Below are 18269 nucleotides of genomic sequence, written 5' to 3' on the forward strand. Positions count from 1 at the left end.
GCTTCAACTCCATCCAGGTTAATACAAAAGATATAAAGTCTCCATCTTTTGTAGTGGCTGTATAGTATTCCATGGTATACATATACCACAGCTTGTTAATCTATTCTTGGATTGGTGGGTATTTAGATTGTTTCCACAGTTGGGCAATTATAAATTGAGCTGCAATAAACAGTCTAGTGCATATGTCCTTATGATAAAGTGATTTTTTTTTTCTTTTGGGTAGATACCCAGTAATGGGATTGCAGGATGAAATGAGAAGTCTAATTTGAGTTCTTTGAAGATTCTCCATACTTTCTTCCAAAAAGGTTGTATTAGTTTGCAGTGCCACCAGCAGTGTGAAAGTGTTCCTTTCTCTCCACATCCATGCCATTATCTGCAGCTTTGAGATTTTGTGATGTGGGCTATTCTCACTGGGGTTAGGTGATATTTTAGGGTGGTTTGATTTACATTTCTCTTATAATTAGGGATGATGAGCATTTTTTAATATATTTGTTAGCCATTTGTCTATCTTTTAGGAGAAGATTTTTAGCATATTTTCAACCCTCTTAATGGCAAGGTGTTACATAATTATGGAGATCATCACTTTTGTTGGTCCATCTCCATCCTTTATTTAGGGGAACATAATCTTTTTCCAATAGTCTCTCTCTGAAAGGTAAATCCTAGGGATATGACTATGAGAATGGATAATTCCCAACTCCACCATTTTCATCATCTAATCTATGAAAAATAAGGTACTTTCTACATCAAAAATACTTTCATAATATTTTTCAAGTTAAAGCAACAAGCATGAGGTTGTTATGAAAAACACCAGCTGAACATTCTCAAGACAAATGTGACTTTTAAATGGCAATTGGTATCACCTCGATTTAACCTATTATTATGCAATAGAGAATTTTCTAATTAAATTACATTTCATTTAGAAGTTAGGAGATGAAATGAACAGAAATGATGTGAAACTGCAAAACAACAGAGACCAAATAGAGATTGGAGAAGTTTTCCAATTGCTTCAGAAGGATCTCTAGCCTCTCTCAGTCTAGAACAGAGTATGAGGAACCTTTCTACCTTGGAAGGCCACTTAATTCAGCTGTAATCAAATAGGGCCGCATTCGAGAAACTTCAATGAGATATACTTAAAAATGTATAGTATTTTGTAAAAATCTAACTACTAGGTACTTAATGATTTTAAAAAATGAATACTGTTAATTTTAAAGTGAACTAACCTTTAAAAGACTTTATTGTGTCTGCTTTTTGTTGAAGAGCATTTGAAAACTTGGTTGTAGCATAAAGGTCTCCAGTTTCAGTTGGTCCTCCAGATCAGCAGTCCTCAACTTTTTTTGACACCAAAGACCAGTTTGAGAACAATTTTTCCATGGACTGGGGCAAGGCAATTTTTTTTTTTTTATAATTAGCATGCAATATAATTTATTTTTCTTTATTTTTTCATTGTTAAATCATAGCTGTGTACATTTGTGCAATCAAGAGGTACAATGTGCTAGTTTCATATACAATATGAAATATTCTCATCAAACTGTTCAACATAGCCTTCATGGCATTTTCTTGGCTATTGTATGCAGACATTTGTATTCTGCATTTTGTAGGTTTCACCTGTGTCTATTCTAAGATGCACCGTGGATGTGGCCCCACCCATTACCCTCCCTCCACTCTGACTTACCCCCTTCCTTCCCCTCCCTTGGCCCTTTCCCCATATTCTTGGGCTAAAGTTGGGTTATAGCCTTCACATGAAAGCTATAAATAGCTTCATAGTAGGGCTGAGTACATTAGATACTTTTTCTTCCATTCTTGAGATACTTTGCTAAGAAGAATATGTTCCATCTCCATCCATGTAAGCATGAAAGAGGTAAAGTCTCCATCTTTCTTTAAGGCTGCATAATATTCCATGGTATCCATGTACCACAATTTGCAAGTCCATTTGTGGGTTGATGAGTACTTGGGCTTCTTCCATGACTTAGCAATTATGAATTGGGCTGCAATAAACATTCTGGTACAGATGTCTTTGTTATATTGTGATTTTTGGTCTTCTGGGTATATACCTAGTAAAGGAATTATAGGATCGAATGGCAGGTCTATTTTTAGATCTCTAAATATTCTCCAAACATCCTTCCAAAAGGAATGTATTAGTGTGCATTCCCACAGCAGTGTAGAAGTGTGCCCTTTTCTCCACATGCACGCTCACATCTCTGGTTTGGAGATTTTGTTATGTGGGCTACTCTTTCTGGGGTTAGGTGATATCTCAAAGGAGTTTTGATTTGCATTTCTCTGATGATTAAGGATGATGAGCTTTTTTTCATGTGTCTGTCTTCTTTAGAGAAGTTTTTCTTCAATTCCTTTGCCCACCCTGAGATGGGATCCCTTGTTCTTTTCTTGCTAATACATTTGAGTTCTCCGTGGATTCTGGTTATTAAACTTTTATCTGAGGTATAACTTGAAAATATTTTCTCCCATTCTAAGAGCTGTCTGCTTGCTTTACTTACTATGTTCTTGGCTGTGCAGAAGCTTTTTAATTTGATCAGGTCCCAGTAATGTATTTTTGATACTGCTTCAATTGCCTGGGGAGTCCTCCTCAGAAAATATTCACCCAGGCCAATTCCTTCAAGAGTTTTCACTGCACTTTCTTCAAGTATTTTTATAGTTTCATGTCTTAAGTTTAAATCTTTCATTCAGTGAGAGTCTATCTTAGTTAATGGTGAAAGGTGTGGGTCCAGTTTCAGTCTTTTACACATCACCAGCCAGTTCACCCAGCACCATTTGTTAAATAGGGAATCTTTTTCCCACTGAATGTTTACAATTGGCTTATCAAAGATCAAATAACGGTAAGTAGCTGGTTTATCTCTTGGTTCTCTATTCTGTTCCAGACATGTACTTCCCTGTTTTTGTGGCATTACCATGCTGTTTTGATGACTATTGATTTATAGTACAGTCTCGGGTGTGGTAGCATGATTCCTCCTGCTTTGTTTTTATTTCTGAGTAATGTTTTGGCTATTTGAGGTTTTTTCTGATTCCATATAAAATGAAGTATTATTTCTTCAAGATATTTAAAATATGACAATGGAGCTTTGATAGGAATTGCATTAAAATGATATATTGCTTTGGGTAGTATAGACATTTTAACAATGTTGATTCTTCCCAGCCATGAGCATGGTATGTTTTTCCATTTGTTAACATCTTCAGCTATTTCTTTTCTTAGAGTTTCATAGTTCCCTTTATAGAGATTTTTCACATCCTTTGTTAGATAAACTCCCAAATATTTCATCTTCTTTGGCACTACTGTGAAAGGAATAGAGTCCTTGACTGTTTTTTTGGCTTGGCTGTTGTTGGTATATATAAAGGCTACAGATTTATGGGTGTTGATTTTGTAGCCTGAGACATTTCTCTATTTCTTGATCACTTCTAAAAGTTTTGTAATAGAATCCCTAGTGTTTTCCAGATATACGATCATATCATCTGCGAAGAGTGAAAGTTTGATCTCTTCTGACCCTATGTGAATGCCCTTGATCGCCTTTTCTTCCCTAATTGCAATGGCTAAAACTTCCATTACAATGGAGACAATGGTCAACCTTGCCTGGTTACTGATCTGAGTGGAAATGATTTCAATTTAACTCCATTCAATATGATATTGGCTCTGGGTTTGCTGTAGATGGCCTCTATTAGTTTAAGAAATGTCCCTTCTATACCAATTTTCTTAAGTGCTCTGATCATGAAGGATGCTGAATAGTATCAAAAGCTTTTTCTGAGTCAATTGAGAGAATCATATGGTCTTTATTTTTTAGTTTGTTTGTGTGATGAATTACATTTATAAATTTATGTATATTGAACCAGCTTTGAGAGCCTGGGATAAATCCCACTTGGTCATGGTGTATAATTTTTTTGATGTGTTGTTGGATTCTGTTTGTTAGGATCTTATTGAGTATTTTTGCATCAATATTCATTAGTGATATTGGTCTATAATTTTCTTTTCTTGTTGGGTCTTTTCCTGTCTTAGGGATTAAGGTATTGTTTGCTTTGTAGAATGTGTTGTGTAGTATTCTTTCCTTTTCTATATTTTGAAAGAGGTTTAGTAATGTAGGTACTAGTTTTTCTTTAAAGGTTTGGTAGAATTCAAATGTAAAGCCTTTTGGTCCTGGGCTTTTCTTTTTAGGGAGATTTTGTATAGTTGATGCTATTTCAGAACTTGATATAGGCCTGTTCAACATTTCCACTTCGTTCTGGCTAAATCTTAGTAGGTGGTGTACTTCCAAGTATTGGTCGATTTCTTTCAGATTTTCATATTTCTGAGAGTAAAGTTTCTTCTAATATTCATTAAGGATTTTTTGAATTTCTGAGGGGTCTGTTGTCATTTCATCTTTACCATTTCTGATTGATGAAATTAGGGATTTTGCTCTTTTTTTCCCAGTTAGGTTGGCTAAAGTTTTATCTATTTTATTGATCTTTAAAAAAAACCTACTTTTGGATTTATTGATCTGTTGTATAATTCTTGTGTTTTCAATTTAATTTAATTCTGCTCTGATTTTGGTTATTTCTTTTCTTCTACTGGGTTTGGGGTTGGAATGTTCTTCCTTCTCCAGTTGCTTGAGATGTCCCATTAAGTTATTAACTTCCTCTCTTTTTGTTTTCTTGAGGAAGGCTTGCATTGCTTCAAATTTCCCTCTTAGGACTGCCTTCGCAGTATCCCAGAGGTTCTGATAATTCGTGTCTTTATTGTTGTTTTGTTCCAAAAATTTGGTGATTTCCTTCTTAATCTCATCTATAACCCATCTATCCTTCAGCATAAGGTTATTTAGCTTCCATGTTCTTGTATGGGTATTCAGATTCCTATTGTTATTGAGTTTAACTTTTATTCCATGATGGTCTGAGAAGATGGAATGTGTAATTTCTATTTTTTTAAATTTGCTGAGGTTGTATTTGTGGCCCAGTATGTGGTCAATTTTAGAGTATGTTCCGTAGGCTGATGAGAAGAATGTGTATTCAGTTTTGTTGGGATGAAATGTTCTGTAGATGTCTGTTAAGTCCAGATGTTGAATGTTTAAGTTTAAATCTATGAATTCTTTGCTTAGCTTCTTTTTGGAGGATCTATCCAGCACTGCTAAAGGGGTGTTAAATCTCCAACTACTATGGAACTGGAGGAAATCAAGTTACTCATGTCTGTTAGTGTTTCTCTTATAAATTGAGGTTCATTCTAGTTGGGTGCATAAATATTAATAATTGAAATCTCATCCTATTGAGTATTACCTTTAACAAGTATGAAGTGTCCATCGTTATCCTTCCTTATTTCGGTTGGTTTAAAGCCTATTGCATCTGCCAATAGGATTGCAATGCCTGCTTTTTTCTGCTTTCCATTTGCCTGGAGTATAGATGACCATCCCTTCACCTTGAGTCTATATTTGTCTTTTAATGTAAGATGAGATTCTTGTATGCAACAGATATCTGGCTTGAGTTTTTGTATCCAGTCAGCCAACCTGTGCCTTTTTCGAGGACAATTTAAACCATTCACATTAATTGAGAATATTGATAAGCCTTTCGAGAATCCGGTGGACATTTTTATTCCTTTTGCAACTGTGGAAGTTGGACTTTGATCAATATTTTCTGGGTGGGTTTACTTTTGTGATGGATGATTAAGCTTGTCTTTATGGAGGATAGGTCTGAGAATATCCTGGAGAGCTGGTCGAGTTGTGGCAAATTTCTTCAACATGTGAATGTCATTAAAGTATTTAATTTCTCCATCATAAATGAAACTCAGTTTAGCTGGGTACAGGATCCTGAGTTGAAAGTTATTTTGTTTTAGGAGATTAAAAGTCTATGACCTTCCTTTTCTAGCTTGAAAGGTTTCAGCAGAGGGATCTGCAATTATTCTAATATTCTTGCCCTTGTAGGTGATGGTTTTCTTTCGTCTGGCTGCTTTCAGAATTTTCTCCTTCATATTAACTTTAGTGAAATTGATTATGATGTGTCTGGGAGATGTCTTATTCGGACATTATGCTGGAGTTCTGAACTTTCTGCTATCTGAATGTCAGAATCTCTTAGCATGTCTGCAAAGTTCTCATTCATTATCTCATGGAGAATAGACTCAGTGCCTTGTGAAGCCACTTCATCACTTTCAGGGATCCCTATAAGATGGATATTGGTTTTCTTCGAATTATACCAGAGCTCTCTGAGAGAGTGATTTGTTTTTGCCCTCCACTTCTCTTCCTCTTTGAGAATTTGGGAGCATTCAAAAGCCTTGTCTTCAATATCAGAAATCCTTTCTTCTGCTTGTTCTGTTCTGTTACTGAGGGATTCTACCGTGTTTCTCAGATCTTTGAGGGCTGCAACTTCTTGTCTCAATGTGTCAAAATCTTTGGTCATTTGGTCTTTGAATTTGTTGAATTCATGAGACATCTTTTGGGTTACTGCTTGGAATTCTAATTCGATCTTATTTGCTATCTAGATTCTGAATTCGATTTCTGACATCTCAGCTATTTGTTTGTGCACGGGATCTTGTGCTGTGTCTGCCCTATTGATCCTTGGGGGAGTTGATCTACTCTGATTATTTATTTTGCCAGAGTATTTCCTTTGATTTTGTCTCATGATTGTTTTTCATCATTGCCTCTGGCTGTCCTCAGAGTTTGGGTGGTGTCTTTCTGAGATTAGACCTGGGGGGATCACTCTATTGTTGCTGGATCTTTGTAGGGTGTGACCCTGTGTAGCTCTTCTGGGGCTGCCACAGCCAGGGAGTTCTGGTTGTGGGAGCAGCTCCAGAGTGTGACACCCCCGGATCCAGCAACAGGGCGGGGGTGATGCACCCGGTTCTGGGAGTGCCTGGTGCCCAGCGACTTTGACACAGGGGGCCTAAGGCTCCAGCTGTCTCTGGCCAGGAGAAGGGCTCTGCGCAGAGGCAGGGAGGGCTCCAGAGGGCACACAGGGCTACCAGAGTCCCTGGCCAGAGGAGTGAGGTGTGAAGGCAAGGAGGGTACAGGAGGGAAGATGCAGGGTTGTGGGGCTCGCAGAGTTCCTGGTCAGGGTGTGGGGAGGTTGCCGGGTGGGGTAGTGGGTCCCTGCGCAGCTCTTACCAGGGTCAGGATGGTGCAGCTCTTCCAGAGATCCAGGAGGGTGCTGATGGCAGGTCCAGGGCAGCTCCTCCGGAGATCCAGGAGGGCGCGGATCACATCCAGACTCGGCTCTTCCAGAGGTCCTGGCGCAGCTCTTCTGGAGGTAAGAGGGTGCCTATCACGGGTCCCGAGGCAGCTCTTCCGGAGGTCCGAGAAGGTGCCAATTGCGGGTTCCGACCAGCTCTTCCAGAGGTAGGAGGGTGCCGATCACCAAGGGGAATTGTTTTGATAAGAGTCTGCAAGCAAATGACTTATTATGGTCTCTATGCAGTTAAACCTCTCTACCAATGATAATGTCAATTTGAAGCTGCTTTCTAGCTCTAGTATCACCACATCAGCTCCACCTCAGATCATTAGGCATTGAATTCTCTCAGAGAGTGTGTGCCCTGGATCCCTGGCATGTGCAGGTCACAGTAGGGTTGGTGCTTCCATGAGATTTAATGCCACTGCTGCTGATCTGGCAGGAACAAAGCTCAGGCAGTGAGGTGAACACTGGGGAGCAGCTGTGAATGCAGACGAAGCTTCTCTTGCTTGCCTGACACCCACTTTCTGCTGTGTAGCCTAGTTCCTAACAGCCATAGATCCCAACTGGTCCATGAGCCCAGAGGGCTGCTCTAGATGAGTATCAGTAATTTGTGACCTTAAAGGCATTTCAATTTCGGTTAGGTAGGAGAATGTAGATTGCAGCAATAAGTGGTTGAAAAGCAAGAATGCATTTTTTAGTCATGTTGCCAAAGGCATGAACATTTTACTATGTTTTCCCATATTTCAATTGGATCTTCCTTAGCATCAAACAATAAGTTAAAAATGCCATCTGCTGAGATCTCAATCAATTCCATTTCTAGATTTTTGGGTGCCTTGGTGATGCTAACTTGGTGAGGCTAATTTGAGCGTGTTGTCATGATTCTCAATATCAGCTAACTTTTCATTGTATTCTCCAATTAATAGGTCTATAATAATTGCATATACTTCAAATGATTTGTGTATATCCTACTCATCAAAGACTTTTGCTAACTGAGGAAAATGTTCATCCAAAGTTTCCCTTTAAAGAAATGTTTTGAAAATCATAGCTTTCTTTCCCAAAATGATTGGATTTTTTTTGCCACTTATCAGATATAGACTTAGTTTAATCTTGCCAATAAATATTCAAGTTGTTTTTATTTCACATATCACACAGATATTCTGTATTCCTATAAAACTTTCTTTCAGTAATTCACATTGCTGGTTCTGTTGTTTGTAAATTTAGCTATCTGTTCTCATGGAGATAAAGTTTTGGCTAACACTTGTCCCTGCAATAGCCAGTGAATTTTAGAATGATATGACAAATCCATATCCTCACTGACTACCTCATTGTTCAACTTTAGCATGTCATGAAACTAAGGATGCCATGTTGCATTTGCACAAATTTCATCAACAAAACCTATAACTTGTTGCAAAGTGTCACTTAAAATAGTAGCTTTGCCACAGAGATTTTGATAATGCAAGATACAGTGAAAATAAATGAGAGCATCTGGATCTGCTAATACTTTCTTTACCTGTGTAACAAGCCCTTCATCTTGTCCTGTCATAGAAGGTGTATGTTTGTATACACACTCATTAAATTTACCACATTCAGTCCAACTTCACAACAATTATCTTGAAAGTTGTTGAAAGTATCTCCTCCCCATGTTTTGTATGCAAGAGTGTCCAGAGTGAATAATTCTTCATAGCAAAGAAAATCTTCTGTTGTGACCTATATGGAGTATAAAATCTGCACCAAGTTGGTAGTATCAGTTAATTCACCCAAAACTATCGAGTAATATATATTTTCCTCTTGAAGTGTTGCATGGAGTTGTTCTGTTAAGTTGAAGGCTAATTTAGGCTGTGGATCAGTTATGGTCCCCCTTGAAAGAGGCAGTTGTTTGTATAGTAGAACCTCCATAGTTGACCACCTCCCTACATTGACCATTTCCTTAACTGACCTAATTTTCATAGGCCAGACATGCACCATATGTATATATCATGTACAATAGGCCTAGTTCCCTTATGTTGACTATCTCTGTATGTTGAACAGATTATTACAGTCCCTTGGGTGGTCAACTTACAGAGGTTCTACTGTACTTTGAAATGTTATTGGGGTATAAGTATCTTATTACTTCAACAGTATATTCTTTCATAATTTCTACATCACTGAATGGCTTCCTTTTTTTTTTTTTTTTTCTGGGTACGTAAGGTACTTTATAAGCTATGTCAGTGACATTATTTCCAGGTCTTATTGCTGCTTGAAATAATTGCCTTTGCTTTTGCTTTTCATCTTTTAATTTCTACAGTATAACCTTTCATGTCTCTCCCTCTAAGTTGAAATATTTGTGGTCCTTATGAGTATTGTAATGTTAATGACCATTGACTTTCTTTAATGTTGATAATTGGAGTATCACAAAGCAAGCAAATCATCTTATTTTTATCAGAAACAAGAAAATATTGCAATTCTCAATCCTCATTAAAAAATTTGCTTTTCCCTTTAGCATTCTCTTGGTCTTCTTCAAAGTGATTGGCTGTTAACCAGATAGAATCAAAAAATACTGTTAAACTGTGCAATTATTCACAAATTTCACTTGAAACAGAAACACAATGTACCATGTTAAAAGCTCGTAACAGACTGGTATACTCGACCCCATAAACTCTCGCCAACCAGCCTCTTGAAGTAGTGGCACCTGTCAGGCCAGGGAAGTCAGAACTAAACCATGAGCACAGCCGCCTCATAGTTTAGCCTTCATGGCTTACTAATGTTCTAGTTGTGCTGGTCAATTTGGGAGGATTATTCCACTGAAACTTATTTTATTCTTTGGTATTTTAAATAGTTTTTTTTCTTTTTGATATCTTGTTTATTATGCCTTAATCCAAATACTAACAATTCTTAACTCTGGATCTGCATTTGTTAGGAACGGTAAGATTCACCAATTGACAGTTCCAATTTTTTCTTTTATCAGATATGTAATACTTGCTCATTTTGAAAACCTTAGAAAATACAGAAAGGTACAATGGGAAAAGCCATTTTCCTTTAAGGTATCCTAATCACTCAATAAATGTTAGTTGTTACCGTTTTCATATGAGAGACTCTTTGGACCATAACAAATTATAACCTACCTGGATGAGAGAAGTACATATGGGGAGGAATAGTGCCTCCACTATTTTATTAAATAGGTTTATTTTTAAAATAAATACAAAAGGTGAACAAAAGTGTATGAATAAAAATAAAAGGATTTCTTTTGTAAAATTTTGGATTCAGTCAAAAGGTCACATGTAAGGACCTAGAAGGCCACATGTGGTCTAGACTGAAGGAGAAAAATAGTAGCTATTATTTCAGCTGCATTTTCTGTTTGCTCCATGAAAGGCTAAGTCTGTTGCTTCCTGCATAATCATTTTATATGCACTTTTGTCTCTGGCCCAACGCAATGACTGCAGAAGTTGTTCAAAGGAGATGGGATAATGTATGAGAGAAGGTTTTGTAAATTTTAACGTGCTGTACAAATGCATGTTGGATTCTTTTTGCCAGCTTCTGTGTGAGGAGACTTTGGAAAGCAGTGTATTGAAGTGATTTTAAGAGTGTGGGTTTTGGGTCTCAGCTCTCCCACCTCCACACAGTTGTTTGTTCTTGGTTTCCCTCCACACAATGGAAAGAATAACAAACCTGAGCATCTGGGAACTGTAATCAGTGAGAGTGAAGTGTCGAATGAGAGGGTAAAGCAATGAGAGATGAGGTGGGGTTTGCTTTCTGGCTCCCACCGGCCTCTCCTACCATTGGTTCCTCAGCTGAAATTGATTGTGACACTTAACTCACAGGAGTGCTGTGAGAATTAAATGAGGCAGCGCATGTAAAATACTTAGCGCTTCAGAGCAGGAGTTGCTGCTGTAGTGACCAGACTCAGACTCACTGGAGGACCAAACCCATTCCCATATTTGTTACCCTGGAGACCTGGGGTCAGGGCCACATAGATTTTTAAAATCAGTTTGATAAAGTTGTTTTCATATTCATAAAATCTTTGCTAAATGCAAATAGTAAAGTATAGCCACTCTGGTTGCAATGCTGGGAAAGGGATTTCCTCTGCTTTATTCAGTAGAGCAGGAAACTCCAGCTCACCTAATTCTGTTTGGGAACCAACTTTATGATGCTGGTGCCTTTATCTTGTACACTGTCACAATGTCAATGACTTTGGTGAGTAATGGTGGCAGCATGCTAATGGGTAGGCATGATGACATAAGACAGCCTTAGTGTCTTTCAAAGGTAGCCATGGCTTTGGCAGTTGCAGGGAGCAGTGCCTTTAGCTTGATGCTACAGTCTGAATGTTTGTGTCTTCTCAAAATTTGTATTGAAATCTCATACCCAAGGTGATAGTATTAAAAGGTGAAGCCTTTGCAAGGTGATTGGGTCATGAGGACTCCACCCTTTTGAATGGGATTAGTGCCCTTATAAAAGAGGATTGGACCAACCTGTTTGCCCTTACATCTTGTTGGGACACATATAAGTCAACCATCTACAAGGAGCAGGCTCTCACCAGACACAAAATCTGCTGGTGCATTTGTCTCGGACTTCCCAGTCCCCAGAACGGTGAGCAGTACTTTCCCATCATTTATAAATTACCCAGTCTAAGGTACTTTGTTGTAGCATTCCAGCTGGCATAAGGCATTTGGAGAACAACGTGAGACAGCACCCAGGCAGGGGACACCAGCTCTTCATGTTTGTTTGACACTGAAAACGATGGCAGTGGGGAGCGAAGGCCCCATCACAAGCTTTCAGTGTTAGGTTTTGACTTCCAAGCCCTTATCAGGATTTATTTACTTCTCTTGTACTCAATTATTTTATGCTGAGACTAGTTAAGTCTGGATCAACAATAAGCAGACACATATGACTTTTGGAGGATCTTTGACTTTTCCTGCCTCTCTTTCTCACACCCCTTCAGCAAGGTGTAGGGAAATAGAAAGGGGCAGGTGTTTTCCATCAGTTTTCCATTTGTGTGGGCTGTGACTCTGGTGAAATCAGTTTGGCAGCAATTGGGATATTGGTGTGGCACAGATAACTTCCTGAGCAGAGGCAGAGATGTGAACAGACAGTTGGAGAATTCATTTATTCACTCACTCGAAACATTTAATCCCCACCTGCTGTATACTGGGTCTTGTTCTGAGAACAAGGGACACAGCAGAAAATACAAAGACAAAAATCCTGATCCTAACACTTACATTTTACTGGAGACACTGACTATGAACAAAGAAAGAAAAATAGATGGTGAAGATGATGGTATTAAGTGCTGTGGAGAAAAATAAACCAAGGAAGGTTATGGAAAACAGAGAGTTGTATTCCGAGACAAAAAGTATGTGACGTGTTTTTTCTGTGTCAATGTGCAGAGTCATGGCAAGATAATCAAGAGGCAGCAGCTGGTACTGTGGGTCCCAGTAGCAAATCTTCCACTCAGAGTGGTGATTCTACGTTCCACATTTGAGACTGAGACCAAGGCTCTTTTCTTGGATTCTTCCCTTGAAACATGTTTCTTACTCAGTGTTAGAGATGACTTTCCCCTGGGTCCTGTCCTGACATCTTCACCTGATCCTCCAGGCTCTACCCTTACCTGTATAAGCACACTGTGAGTATGTGTTTGTATTTTTTCCTTTGCTGTCACATCACATTAGAACTAACTGACAAAGCCTAATTTCTATTATTCGAGACTATATGACCCAAGTCATCAGGAATAATGAAATCAAATCTCAGTTTAGTACAGTATTTCAATATATTTGTATTTTCTCTTTTCTTTCCTTTTCCTTTCTCTCTCTCTCTTTTCTTTTTTCTTTTTCTTTCTTTCTTTTTTTTTTTTTTTTGAGACAGCATCCTGCTTGGTTGCCCAGGCTGGAGTGCAGTAGCATCATCATAGCTCACTGCTACCTTAAATTCCTAGGCTTGAGATCTTCTTGCTTCAGCATGGGTTTATGGGTATGCATCACCAAGCTCAGCTAATTTTTTATATTTTTTTGTAGAGAAAGAATCTTCTCTACAAAAGTTCAAGTGCCCAGGCTGGTCTTGAACTCCTGACCTCAAGCAATCTTCCCTCCTTGGCCTCCCAAAGGGTTTGTTGTGAGCCATTACCCCTAGGCAAAAATATTTTCTTACCCAGGTTTTTGAGAACTACCAATAGATACTTTTCCTGGTATGAATTTTATTTTCTTTATTTTTCCTTTCCCTATCTTTCATGAGGTCCTGATAAGCAGTAAAGTATCCATTGTGGCCTTTTAAATTTAGAAGGAGGCCAAGAAAAGCAGGAATGTTCTACTAAAAGAGCACTCAAAAACATTTTCTGCTTATACTCTAGCCCATGAAAAAGGAACATTAAAATTTGAAATCATAAACAGTTAACTGCTCTTTCTAACTTATGACTGACTCTTTCAGCAATGTATACAATTGTATATTGTGCTTTTCTTTAACTGTCTGAATGTTATGAAGCTGATGTAATCTTTGCTACTAATTGCCAATACTTCAAGAAAAGGTTGTTGACATAAGAGAATGTCATCTTTTCATTTTTCCTAACTGGACTTCATGCCCCACATTATATACACACATAACACAAAATAAAAACACACACTGGAAACATTATGAAAAATTTCCCACTGGAGGAAAGAGGCTGTGAGTAGGAGTAAAAAATACCTATGCTCAGAATGGAAATGATTTATGAGCATGATGAACTGGGTTTTGTGTGGGCCACAAAAGATTTGGTAACCCAAATAATGTCTAGAGAGTGTACACATTTGGTAAATATTACTGAGATTTTATCATGTTCTTTTGTTAGTTTGTTGAACAAATACTTCCTCCACTGTAGAAAATAAAAATTAGGATACATTTAGATAGAATGAGTTCTTTAGAAACTGCCTTTTACAATAAGAAAACATTCATTTTGTTCATAAAATTCTATAATAGTTCAGTTTTTAAATTCTTTTCACTTTCTGTGCCAATTATTTTTTACTTATTAAAAAATAGCATTCATTGTATTATTATCTTTTAACTTTCTTTTTATAAGTTAAACACTCAGTAGTAAAAGCTTACCATGTTAGAGTTTTTTTCTTTTTCTTTTTTGGAGACTGGGTCTCATTTTCTCACCCCTCTAGAGCACAGTGGTTTCATCATAGTTCTTCTACCTCAAATTCCTGGGCTCAAGCTATTCTTCCTCGACCTTTTAAGTAGTGGGGAAAACACATGCGTGACTAATCTTTCTTTCTTTCTTTTTTTTTTTTTTAGAAAATGGGCCTTACTCTTGCTCAGGCTTTTCTCAAACTCCTACCCTCAAATGTTCCATCCACCTTAACCTCCCAGAGTGCTAGGATTATAGGACTAAGCCACTGTCTCAGGCAATAGTCTTGGAGTTTTTAAAAGGAAGGATAAATCCTATCGCTTTTTAGTTTTTATTAATTTTAGGTGAAATATATTTACAATTTTGTTGATTGTAAGGAAAATTTAAAGTAATTAATCGCAGTCTAGAAATCCAATTTAATCCCATTTTTGTCTTACTTAAAAAATTTTTTCCTTAATATAAAAAATAATATTTAAAGTTTTCCTTACTTATGTTTTCCTATGAATAAACACCTGATTATTAGTTCTTAGAGATTAAGCACTATTTTCATATTTAGTATCTGTCAGTGTTACCACAGTCTTTGTAGGATCCAAGGCATGTAATTTGGATTTGCCAAAAGATTTATTCCACCTCACATAACAACTGAATAACAGAGGTAAATACGCACTATTTAAATTCAAATCCAAAGAACACTGGATTGGGCGAGGGTAAATTTTGAAGAAAGATCTAGGTGTGAGTAAACACAGCTCTACCCTTCATCAGCGATGTGATCTCAAGTTGGCCAATTCAGTTCCCTTCCAGTAGAATGAATGCACTACTGATTACCTATGTCCCAGAGTTATTTTGAGAACCCAATGAGATGATGCCTATAAATATGCCTATAATCTGTAAATAGATTTACGAACAACTTATCCATTATTTTCCCTGCATTCTACTTCTGAGTTTGATACCAAGTTGCTATGGGAATTCCACAAGCCATTTCATATTTCCAAATCATAGATTCATTTGGAAAATAAAGGTGGATTTATTTATTTAGGTCTTCCTGGGTAGGATTCTTCAGGTCACTTGATTATTAGGAGCAAGTTAGAAAACAGAATCTCTCTTTCAAGGAATTTAATAGGAATCCATTAATGGGAGAAGTGATTTATGCAATTAGCTTTAAAAATTGTCTTTCCTTTTAACTAGAATAATCTACCAGTTATTATACATCCTTACATGGTTTATGGCGGTAAGTAATTGATGTAACAGCTCTTTAAAGAAGATTAAAACTCAATCTTTGTAATGTTCTCTAGAGTTGTAGTGTCCAATTTTTTATTATATATCCTTATCTTTTAAGAATTTTAAGCTTTTATTTTCAATAATAAATGTCGATGCATACTGTTTTTGTACAGTAATGTAATTATAGCCATTTATTTATATAAGCATATAATTATGTGTGTTATGCAACATATAATTTACAAATTAGAAAATAATACAGTAAAGATGAAAAAATATAATATCTAAGGTACAATATACATTTAGGGCAGAGTTCTCATTAATAATGTGAATGTGTGGCATATATTAAGTAGTCCTGTTAATAATCTTGAATTACCCAGCTTCTTACTGGCAGACCTGGTTTGATGGCCATGGCCTTTACATTGCTATGAGATAGATAATGAGATCATGCCAGGATACGAGTATTAACTTTGTCAATTTTTTGTTTTTGCTTTTACTTGGAAAAATAGCAAGTTCATCAAATCTTCGTGTTTTTTTTTCTTGTACTTTCAAGAAAAAACAACTTGTTTACTTATGTGAAAATTTGGTTAGTTAATACTAAGTAATATAATCTATAAACCAACATCTTGTGCTTCCCAAGACAGTGGTGAGTTGTGAATGTTTTAGAAATGAGTGTAGGCTCTCACACTTCTCCCAAAGAAATGAGTACAGCAGAGGGGACAGGTGGCCTTTCGAGTCAGAGGACTAAAGGAGGATAGCAAGGGAAGGCACTAATAATAATCACATGTGGGATAAAACAAAACTTTATACATTTCTTATTTATAGATTAACAACAAATATAAATGAATACTATTTTTTTTTAAATTTGGACCCAAGTGGTTTATGTTGTCCACTCTTTCTTAAATATTCCATGATGATATGTATATCCCAATGTGTTTAAATGTTTAGAAAAATATACATATTACATATATACATATTATGGCTCAGTGAGTGGGGCGCCAGCTCCATATGCCGAGGGTGGCGGGTTCAAACTCAGCCCCGGCCAAACTGCAACAAAAAAATAGCCGGGCGTTGTGGCGGGCGCCTGTAGTCCCAGCTGCTCGGGAGGCTGAGGCAAGAGAATCACGTAAGCCCAAGAGTTAGAGGTTGCTGTGAGCCGTGTGACGCCACGGCACTCTACCCGAGGGCGGTACAGTGAGACTCTGTCTCTACAAAAAAAAAAAAATTATTGTGATAAAACATATACATTTATTACAAACATATGGAAACCCAATATTTGAATTAAAGAGGATAACATAAAATATACATAAAAAGAAACTGAATGTTTTATTTCCCTACCATTGTGAGTTGTTTTGTGTATTCTACTTTGGAGAACAGTTTTCCAGGGAATGAAGACCCTGTTGTATGAAATTTACACCCTGTGTATGAAATTTACACTTTGTTGTTACGGAAAGGAGAAGAAATATGAATGACTCAGGAAAAAGAAGTGACCAAACTAGGTGACTATGTTTAAGAGATTTTTTTGTCTTTCCAGAAGCAATCATGATAAGAAATATGAGCTAGATCCTCTGTTCTCTTGGTTCTTCCCTTATCACTTGAATTCTCAAGCCCCCAATGGATTTTTATCATTATGCAGAACTTTAGATTTGATTGACAAATGCTCTATCTAAGAGAAACTATTCTTTATCTTCAGATCTGTCACTTGAGATGAAAAGCAGGCCCCTGAATCTATGGACTTAGGAATAGGGTCATTCTGTCAGAGTGACATGGCGAATGGGATCATGTTGAAGGATGATCTTCTGTCTTCTGAAGCACAAATTGTGGTGGTAACTGAACAAGTGTACTATTTTTGTTTCTGAACTTTAGTAATAATTCTGGTATAAACAGCATGTATGGATTTATGTATTCATTGAACAGCAGGCTTATTTTAACCCACTAAATAATATACCTATTTCTTTTCCTTCATAAATTTAATTTATTATAGTAATACCTACATTTTGCTAGGAATGATTACATTAATTTGAAAACTGAAAATTATTTTCTTTATTTGGTTGCATAAATAAACGATTGAATACTATGGCTTTGGAATAAGCATGGTCAAATGATAACTGCATTCACGTTTTTTGTGTCAATTTCCATTACTCTAATTTGTTCAAACTCTTTTGTATGTGCAGTAGTCTCATTAAATCAGGCATTCCTAAAATGGTATTAATTAGCATGTGTAAAATCTACCTTGAAAACTCATTTAATTTTATAAATTATACTACTCCATGATGATATCCCTGGAGCTTCATCAATCCTCTGATTTCTAAATAATTTTGAGGTGAAAAGATTTTTTAGGGAAAAAAATACACTAAACTCCTCTTAATAATCATATTTAGCAGGAAGGCATTGCATCAAAGCCTCTCAAGTATCTTTCAAATGATTTCAGAGGAATAGTTTTATCTATCCAACCTCCCTTATGCCTATTAAGTGCCAGGTTCCTATTTTTTTTTTTTTTTTGTAGAGACAGAGTCTCACTTTATGGCCCTCGGTAGAGTGCCATGGCATCACACAGCTCACAGCAACCTTCAACTCCTGGGCTTAAGCGATTCTCTTGCCTCAGCCTCCCGAGTAGCTGGGACTACAGGCGCCCGCCACAACGCCCAACTATTTTTTGGTTGTAGTTCAGCTGGGGCCAGGTTTGAACCTGCCACCCTTGGTATATGGGGCCGGTGCCTTACCCACTGAGCCACAGGCGCTGCCCCAGGTTCCTATTTTTAAGGAGGAGAAACTAAGGTACAAGTACATTTAATACTACCAATATAAAAAGGCATAAAAATAATACCAATATAAAAAGTTTTCTTTTGAGGGTGGTGCC

Source organism: Nycticebus coucang, chromosome 13 (assembly GCF_027406575.1).
Source record: "Nycticebus coucang isolate mNycCou1 chromosome 13, mNycCou1.pri, whole genome shotgun sequence".
In the NCBI taxonomy this organism is placed as follows: Eukaryota; Metazoa; Chordata; class Mammalia; order Primates; family Lorisidae; genus Nycticebus; species Nycticebus coucang.